This window comes from Aplysia californica, unplaced genomic scaffold, assembly GCF_000002075.1.
Source record: "Aplysia californica isolate F4 #8 unplaced genomic scaffold, AplCal3.0 scaffold00408, whole genome shotgun sequence".
NCBI lineage: Eukaryota > Metazoa > Mollusca > Gastropoda > Aplysiida > Aplysiidae > Aplysia > Aplysia californica.
Window position 1 is genome coordinate 508590 of NW_004797678.1, and position 7990 is coordinate 516579.

A 7990-nucleotide genomic window follows, 5' to 3' on the forward strand; every position below is an offset into this window, starting at 1 on the left:
ATATGAGGTTTTGTGTAGATAATTACATGCACTGAGCAAGTAATGCACCCGTGTGGTTCTCGGGGCCCTGTCTAAGAGACAGGGGAGCAAAGAATAGGACCACTGTATCCTTACCGCGCATGTCGTAGAAGGCGACTAAGGTCGGTTGGGCAAAGGGTTAGCAGCCCTTTCCCATGAAACAAAAGCAGCTACAAAAACATCAACAGCAAAAACAACACTGCCAGTTCTGGAAGATGGAGGATAGAAAAGGATGCTCAGGTCAGGCTTCGCTGGAGTAATGTTGTTGATGGCCTGTGCTCCACTGGGAGTTAAAAAGGGCAAGAGAGAGAGAGAGCAAGTAATGTGTAAAGAGAAGTAACAAGTAGTGCCTGAAGTGCCTGCATATTATGATCTGTGTAAAAAAAAGACCGATTCGCTCAAAAGCACATCTGTGTCATCTCGATTGTTTGCCAAAAAGTTGTGTTGCTGTGTAGAGCCTAGCATACGGCAACTTTTGATTCCATAGACCAGCGCGCAATTCATAACATAGATCTACGTCAAGACTAGCTTATCATTGTAATAATGATCAGTTGCCGAGGGGAAAATAAAGACTGACGTGTTTGTATCTGCGGCGTTCAATGCCCGGACCGCTGGGCCCCCCCTCCCCGACACGCACACACAGTCAAACGTGTGCAGGTCGCCCATCCGACCCCGACACACGCTAGAGTAGACGTGTGCGCGTGCCAACAACGCATGTGTTGGTATGAAAAAAAGGCCGCTGATTGGTCGCGTGCAATTGGCTAAGTGAATAATAGTACACGATGCAGGTGCAATGGAAGGTTTCCGGGAATAAAGAAAGTTCCTTGTGGGAGAAAAATGAGCGAAGCCACGTCTGCGGGGCTGGTCATCCTGGAAGCGACCTCGTTGAATCCGAGTTCGCTGATTTAAGTGCTCGTTGAATCCGGGTTATTTTTATTGATTTTAAAGAAGAAAAAAGCCGGGGAATCTATCTCCTCTCGTTGAATCCGAGTTCTCGTTGAATCCGAGTTCCACTGTATTATAAGGGCAACGGTCGCCTGCTTGGACCTACAATTGAAAATAACTTAGCATGGGGCAACGAAGTGGGAAATGTGAATGAGTCTTGGTGTTTCTTCTTAGCTACTTTTTAATGCCTGTTGCTATCTTTTTTCAAATGGAAATAACTCACAGACTATCAAATATTTGTGTCACGACGCAGTGAAATCAGGCACTCGTCAACTTTTTAGCATCTGGAGTTATTAGTATAATCGGAAAGCTGATTCATTTGCCTTGCTTCCAATGAAATAAATATCTATTTATCTTGAATAGAACTCAAGACATTTGGGATTGAAGGAAGTGAGGTCGCCTGGTTTCAGTGGTGAAATTAGCGAGATAATGGCCTCCAAATTTTGGTAGCTCCAATAGCTAAAGAGTCTTTGAAAACTGAAGAATGACATATTTTGTGCCTTTAATCAATGTTTTTCAGTAAAATTCACATGGAAATGTATTTCATAAGGACATAAAAGAGGATAAGCCAAAACATAAAAATTCAATTAAAATTTCTAAACTGGCAAAAAAATGCCTGTTTCTCCGATTTCGTCATTTTGACGAGCACTTGATTTCACCACACTGCCTCACATTTGTAAACAGTAATAGACCATGTAATAACTAAACAAATTGTGCGGAAAAAAATTTACAGAGATTGGAGTTGATTTAGTTCGGGGTTTTTTTCTTATTGGGATTTTATAGTGAGGCTTACGACAATTGTAGCCTCATATAGACTTTGTAGAATTCCTGTGAAATGTTTCTTTCCTGTTGTGATCATACTGAAAATTAATTTATTATACTATTACTATTCGTGATTATTGTTACTGTGCTCGGCATGTTATGTACAATGTGGTGTTTATTTATTCTTCAAGGCGTCAGGTTAAGTGCTCATTAAAATTTAATAATGTCAATATCTTACTCAGAAAATGTTTGTTAATTTTTTTTTTTAATTTTGTGTCTGTGTGTACGCATTATTCATGGGTATAGCAATATGTGGACACATTTTGTCCTTTCATTGGGATTTTAGAATTATAAGCCATTTTGTCACATGGCTTTTGGATCGACTGATAAGGCTCCTGACCTCACCTCGATCCAACGTTGTGTCCTTGGAAAAGGAAATTTACACAAATTTCCCATTTGGGTTGGTCCTTTCGGAGATGCATTTTAAGCACGGAGGCCCCGCCTCCTTAATATAACTCGTAGCAGTGTTAATAGGGGCGTTAAACCCATACCTTTCACCTAGACTCTTGACTGTAGAAAGTCTAACACAAGTTAAAAATTGCATTTTGTTTAATTAAATAAATTTTCATGAAAGTTCTCCTGCTGGTTTTGTCAGGAATGGAAGTTAATTTGTAAGTCCTGCCTGTCACTGACATGTCACTACTGTTACTCGGATAACTTACCATACTTCTTTATCAAGGCGGAGCAAAACTCAAAAGGACTTTCTTGTGTTCACAATCAAAAGGAGGTCCCATTTTCTCTTATTTTGGGCAGACTGATGATTTGTGGACACTCTGGAATGGTCTGGTCTTTCTACTCTGCTGTGGACGCTGCTGCCCTATCCACTTATCTCTCCTCCTTTTTGTGTTTGTTACTCTCTTGGAACATCTCTAATCTTCGGCACTTATATGACCTTATTGTGTTGCAAGTGCCATAAAACTCTTACTAAAACAACATATCCTCAAACAGTACACACCAGAGGAGACTCCATCCCGAAGCCTCCATTTTCTCTGCAGAGGCCAATGCCATTGACATGCCACTGGACTCCATAAAAAATTCTCAGAAAAAATCTTTCCTTATCCTGTCTGACTCCTTGTCTTGCATCACCTCACTTACAAACTATACACTCTTACACTAGTTACACAAAAAAATAGTTCTCAAGTTCTGTTACAACGAAAAATACACGCTTTGAAACCGGGAAAAGTACATGTATCGTGTTCGCATGGCTGCCTAGCCATGTGGGCATCCGAGGAAAGCAACAAGTGGACCTCCTGGCGAAGGAATCCTTGTCCCTTCTGTTGGGATCAACGACGAACACTCTCCCACAGACTGACTTTAAAAATAAAGTCGAAAACTACACCCCGAGTCTGAGGGAGATTCATTGGGAGAAATAAATAATTGAAATACTACGCTACATTACGCCCAAACTGGGTCCGAGCAAACCTTCGAGCCTTTCCAGAAGAGACAAAGTCATTTTTATTCGATTACGCATCGGACACATGTCCCTGAAGCTTGGTATACCTCCTTCTGGGAGATGAGAAGCCGTTCTATGTCGGATGCGACGAAGATTTTACCATTAGACACATTTTAACAGAGTGTCTAGACTTTGGAGAGACCCGGGGGATATACAGTGGAAACCATATTATATAACAGGCCCGATAATAACAGGGATCCGGTAATAACAGGGATTTTTTAAATCCCCGTTTTTTCCTACTCTTTGTTTCTATTAAAAGTTATCGGCATTAACAAGGCCACATCGGAACCCAACCGGTTATAGCAGGGACAAAGGCTCGTTAACAATGTGTAAAAAGTAAGAGAGAGAGAGAGAGAGTAAAGCAGTGATGGAGCAAGCCATGCCACTGCAAGCACATGCAACGTGTGAAGAGAGAGGGCTGCGGTGTGCTGCCGACCTCGATCTAGCCCGAAACCTAGCAACACGCACGCGTAATGTGTCTACTGTCACCAACGATGTCAAGCACAAGAGAACATTTTCAATTGACCACCAAAAAAAAAAAGAAATAATCCAGGCTCTTGACAAAAAGCAAGCTCCACTGGCAGAGATTTGTCGTCAGTTCGACATTCTACAATGGTCGATTCACACCCATATATCAAGGATAGAGAGACCGTAGTGGCAGCATACCCTAATGGAAAGTTTGCTCCGGATCGAAAGACGATGAGACAACTCGATGCAGATGCCGTGGACCAAGCTCTTCTGATGTGGTTTAAGGAGGCAAGGAGATAGTTGGTGCCAAAACCCATGTTCGTTGGTACTTGTGGCAAAGGAAACTACCCATGAATAACAACAGCTGGATTAGTCCACAAATGCTTACTTTCCTTGCATTTCTGATTTAACAGGGATCGGATATAACAGGACATTTTCTCTACTCCCACCATTCCTGTTATATCAGGTTTCCACTGTATTTTAGATGCAAAAAATTGCAAGATATTTTCCGTCGTTGATACCTACAGAATCCTTGATTGTATTAGATAAAGCCGAGAATGAAGGCGTCAACAAACCAAGTCACCTTCCAGTTCCAGTTGCAACCTCCGGCTACGATTGTTCCTCATCATCATGCTTCTTCTCATCTAGTTATTACAAAGCATGAGCAGAAGTTCTTTACAATTTCACTTGTCATTTATCAGGAGATTGTAATTATGCGTTGCCTAAGTTTTACCTCGAAAAGGTGTCTTCATTGAGCTGTGACGTAGGCCTCGTACGTTAGCAAAATGTGTGTGAGAAGCGGGAAGTACTGTGAATACTTCCATTTTCCGCGCAATGGAGATTTGTACATATAGTATTTTATATAGGCCTAATTCTATTTATATAATATATATTTATCAAGAAAAGTTTTTTCCTTTTTTTATTCTTGCCTCAAATGTGGACAAATTCAAATATGATTAAAAGTTAAGACAAATTGATACATGTACGTACTGCTGTGCAAATATGGGTGACCTTGATTCAGTCGTTAAAAAAATGTTTGAAGATAAGTTACGTCACGAATTTTTGACCGCACTACTATTCTGCCGTACGCTGACAAAACGCCTTTTTCTTTTTCACAGCAATTTTGAGAAATCAGCTTTTTCGCTTTTCTTATAATATTCAAACTATTTTGCACGGTACATCAACGGTTGATCTCGCTGCCTGAAGACAAATGTCATTCCCTGTGCTCAAGAGACACATAAGAGAAACGAAAATCACTGATTTCTCCAAACTGCAGTGAATAAGAAAAGTCGTTTTGTCAGAGAACGGCAGTATTATGTAGGTGCGAATTGATTACGCAAGCTGTCTGTACAAACATGTCAGATCATCGATAGTTGTCGATCTCAGTGGATGTCAACAAAAGTGACACTTTTTTTGCTGTTACCGTCCAGTGCGCCTTGACAAAGGCCACAATCGCGTGTGCGGTCCCCCTCAACAAGCCACGGAATCTGCGTGATTGAACCGCTCATTTCCCGCGCAGCAAAGCAGGCGCCTAGGCGGTTGAATCAAGTAGAGAAATGTTCCGTCTTGTGGACATGGGCGATTGATTTACTGATGGATTAAAACACTTTGCAATAATTTTTTTAACTCGAGATTTTGACGTAAGATGTACCAAAGGTTTTCATACAAAAAAGGGATAAAAATGGTTTTCGAACTTTTTGTCATTTTTTAGGCAGTTGAATCACACGTCTAGCTAGGTGCAGTCGAGGAGAATTAAAAGTAATGGAGGATGCTCTGTGAGCGGCCCTGCACGCTTGATTGATGATAGCGGAACTATGGTTTACCTGCGCTGCACGACTCACTTTTTTTAAAGCTCCTTGAGTGCAGTACATCCCTTGTAGCGCCACTCTTTCGTGTCAGAACAGTGAAAGTTACTGAATGTTGGGACAAAGAAATTTGGCTTTTGTTTCCAACATGTTGTTAGGGTTCCCCCCCCCCCCCTCTCTCTCTCTCTCTCTCTCTCTCTCTCTCTCTCTCTCTCCCTCTCTCTCTCTCTCTCTCTCTCTCTCTCTCTCTCTCTCTCTCTCTCTCTGTCTGTAGGTGGTTGGCGGGTGCTTTGATGTGGTTTGCCCCTTCTTTCCTATTAATCTATTGTCCTTATCTCTCCTCCTTTTTTTCTGTGTGTGTGTATGTTACTCTCTTATTGTATGTATGTTACTCTCTTATGACACATCTATTCTTCGGCACTTAGATATGACCTTTCTGTGTTGCAAGTGCCGAAAAACTCTTACTAAAAAACTCTCTCTTCCCCCCTCTCCTACTCTCTCTCTCTCTCTCTCTCTCTCTCTCTCTCTCTCTCTCTCTCTCTCTCTCTCTCTCTCTCTCTCTCTCTCCCTCTCTCTCTCTCTCCCCGGGGAGGTTCCGCTGACTGAAGTGTCTTTAGGCCATTCCCAAAAAGGGGGGGGGGGGGGGGCATTTCTCGTTCATGCACAGTAGAATTGTAAATGGGCTGATTCATCAATGTCACGCTCATAACTGTGCATGATCTACAACATTCCGGGGTGCCTCGATAGTCGAAGCAGACTTTAGTGGGTAACGTGACGGACTACGGAGCGGAAGCAGACTTTGTGCTGTTGAAGCTAGAGAGGTGAGCAGAGTATATCTGATTCCCTGTAAGGTCTTCTCTGTTGAAATCCACCCCTTGACGCTCCTATGACCTTATGCAGTTTCGAGCACCGTAAAACCTCTACATGTACTAAAAGAAATAAACTAACTCTCTCTCTCTCTCTCTCTCTCTCTCTCTCTCTCTCTCTCTCTCAACAGCAATATTTTCGCGCCATCCAACCGGGCTCTAAAAAATGCACTTCATGCAACCTTACTCCTCCCCAAATCAAGACAAATGACGTTAGACTACCGATACTTACAGACATGGACCGGGGGCTCCCGTGACCTAGAGGTTAAGTAAGGTGTTCCCCTCTCATTCAAAGGTCCCGGGTTCGAATCCGGGTGATGGCGGAAAAATTTACTTCTCTAAAATTGTCTTCTTTAGCCTCCTTTCCTGCTCTCTAGAAACGTTCTGTCGTCTGCTTTCGTCTCCACTTTCTGCCCCTAACCCCTCTCCCCCTTTGGCCCCTCCTCTGTGCTCCTGCTGCAGCCTTTCTACCGTTACTCCTTAGCTCCTTACTGCTGTCTTTCAGCCACACTCCTGATCTTCTAGTAGGAAAGATCCACACCTTGCCTTTTTGGACAAGGGCGAAAAATCTCGGAGGTTCTGAGTGCAAGTTGCGCACTTTAAACATCCATCGGTGGTCTAAATCTAAAATCGATAAGAGTAGCCGTCGGCCGCCACCTGGGCAAAATTCTAGATTTATTACCAACTAAAATTGTTTTATGTCCAGCACACTCATATGACCTTATGCAGTTGCAAGCGCCGTGAAACACTTACCATAAAAAAAAGACATGGACCGCAACATTTTCATACCAACACCTGTGTTTTGGGGTCAACTTCGTGGTTTCTGACTTTGTGCATGTTGGTAGTGTGTCCCCTCAAGAAATTATGACATCACCCACGTGGGTATATCTATTAAATTTTATATCGACACCCGTGTTTTGGGTCAAGCTTTTGGTTTCTGACTGTGCACGTACATGCACATTCTCGTTTTGACATTTCTAAATCTCTTATCCACTTTTTCAAATTTCTTGTGACGCAGTTAACAACCAAAACGATAGGCTAATCGAACTAAATGTAAAAATCTACATTCCTCCTAAATTCTCATCGTCCGTGAGATTTAAAATTTCTATTTGAGAGTTTAAAAATCAGATACAACACATCCCATTAGGCCTAGCGCTTCTCTATCGAGTGTGAGAACAGTGAAAGTTACCCAATGTTGGGACAAAATTTTTGGCGTTTTTGTCTTGAACACAATTATCCAAACACTTCATTGTTAGGGCTCTCCCACACCCATCTCTCTCTCTCTCTCTCTCTCTCTCTCTCTCTCACACACACACACACACACACACACACACTCTCTCTCTCTCTCTCTCTCTCTCTCTCTCTCTCTCTCTCATCCAGCCTCAGGGCCATGTTTTCCCGCCTTCCATCGGGGCTAAAAAAAACTAGTAGTTTCTGAATCTCCCTCCCCCTCTCTCTTTCCTTCCCCCTCCCTCTCTCTCTCTCTCTTCAACTCTCGCTCTCTCTCCCCCTCCATCCCCATCTCTCTCTCTCCTCTGGGTGGCTCTCGTGGCCTAGAGGTTAAGGTGTTGGCCTCTCATTCAAAGGTCCCGGGTTCGAATCCGGGTAGCGAC